A 2471-nucleotide genomic window follows, 5' to 3' on the forward strand; every position below is an offset into this window, starting at 1 on the left:
GCTTTCAATTAAACTATGCTTTCAAAATTCTCAAAATCCTTTTCCAGGGCAGTAAAGGGGGCAACAACTGTAGGGCTTATGTAGGCCCTATGTAGGCCCTACGGGGGGCTAAGCTGGGCACTACAGAGGGCCGCTTCATTGGCCCTTCGGGGGCAGCCCACGTGGGTCCTTTGAAGGTGAGCATGTCGAAACTATGTTGGCCCTTCGTAGTTTTCCAACATAGGGCCAACGTAGTAAAGGGGCAAATCACGTGGGCCCTCGAGAGGGCCAGCTTAACATTTCCACACGGGAAGCTTTATAATTTGCAAATATATAAATCATGAAAATATTATTATTATAACTAAAGTGGGAAGAAAAATTTGGTTAATGACTCAATTATGTAAAATTTAGAATTAATATAGCTCCAATATTAAATAATTAATAAATTTTGATTAGATAACGTTACAATAAAAATACAATATTATTTAATTTTAATCTATAGATAACAAGTTTTTAACATTAAATCATTAACATAGTGAAGACATTAATATAATAAATTTATTTAATTGTAATTTAGCTCATAATAACTTTATGTTCTAATCCAAATTTTAATTATAATTTATATAATAATATTATTAAACTTAATGATTTCGCAATATATCTATTAATTTAATAATCGTTTATATTATTTCAAATAATGAAATTTTAAGATATACTTTAAATAATTATTCCCGAAATATGGAATAAGCCAATTAAAAATTGATTAAAATTATATTTAATTTTGTAGATTTATAATTTACAGATACAAAAGTAAACAAATTATTATTATAACCAAAACGTTCATAAAAAAAATTGTTTAATGACTCACTTACGAAAAATTAATATATATATATATTAACATATATTTATATATATTTTTAAAATTAAATCATTAATATAATTAAAACATGAAAATAATAAATTTATTTAATTCTAATTTAGTTCATTAAAATTTATATCATAATATTATTAAACCTAATGATTTCACAATATTTATCTATTAATTTAATATTCTTTTATATTATTCAAAAAAATTGGATTTTAAAATAAATTTTAAATTATTATACCTGTAAAGTTGAATAAACCACATTCTGATAAAAAGTATCTTCAGTAATTTAATTTAACGATTGAAGAATTCTGAGAAACAAATTTAAATATTATACATGATAATAATTTATTAAAAATAACATCTTTTATTGAAAGTGAAAATAAAAAGACATAAAACGTTAATAATTATTGGTGATCGATAAAAGTAGAAATCTAGTTTTTTTATTTGGATTAATTTTATACGTTGAAGAAAGATGTCGCCAGTCGTCATAAAATATGAGATCAACTTGACCATTGTAAGATTCAGCGCCCATGCGCTATTGATGGAGGTTACGAGTTTATATACATAGAAATGATAAAAGTATAAACTATTTTTGAAAAACAATAAAAACAAATTTTTAAACACTTTGTGATTTGAAAATGTTTGAAATAAGTTAAATAGTTTCATAAATTTGAATCAAAGAAATCAAATGAGAACTAGGTAATTTAATAAAAATTATCCAGCATTTTATCTTCAACTAGAACGATATATTTATTCCAAAACAAATTATCGTAGAAATATTAAAAATTAAATAAGAACAATTTATTTTAATAAAAAATATCAAACATTTGATCTTAAATGGAAACGATATCTTTTTTTTAATTAACGAAGAAATATAAAAACTTAAATAAGAACTATATTATTTAACAAAAAATATGAATTATTGTATCTTAAACTGGAACGATAGCTTTATTCCAAAAAATTACAGCAGAAATATAAAAAACTAAGTAAGAACTATATATATATATATTAATAAAAAATATTGCAAATTTTATCTTGAAATTGAACGATAGCTTTATTTAAAAAAATAATTGTAGAAATATAAAAAATTGCAGAAGAACTATTTTAATAAAAAACTTTGAAAATTTTATCTTAAAATTGAACGATAGCTTTATTTAAATATAACAATTGTATAATTATAAAAAATCACATAGAAGTATTTTGATAAAAACTATATATTTTAATAAAAAATAGCAAACATCTTATCTTAAACTAGAACAATATCTTTATTTAGACAACTTCTTTTGAGGAAATATAAAAAAATTACTCAAAAATATACCTTTCAGATTTTTCTGTTTAAATTAAACTATTACTTTAATTAATTTGTAATTTTATAATTTTAATTATACAGTATGGACGTGGGAATAACTGTTTTGATTTTATCATTAACGACTTCATTTCAAATAAAACATTTAAATATATCTGTGCTGAACCCAGCTGTGACGTTCTGGTCTACGTCATCAAGAACTATTCATCGCTTAGAATGAGATACGAGGGTAGTTCAATAAGTCCTTAGAATGACCAACAGATGGCGCGCGAATCGCTCCAAATCATCTGTTTTCAGTCAGCACCACTCCCGACTAGA

This window comes from Belonocnema kinseyi, chromosome 5 (assembly GCF_010883055.1).
Source record: "Belonocnema kinseyi isolate 2016_QV_RU_SX_M_011 chromosome 5, B_treatae_v1, whole genome shotgun sequence".
NCBI lineage: Eukaryota > Metazoa > Arthropoda > Insecta > Hymenoptera > Cynipidae > Belonocnema > Belonocnema kinseyi.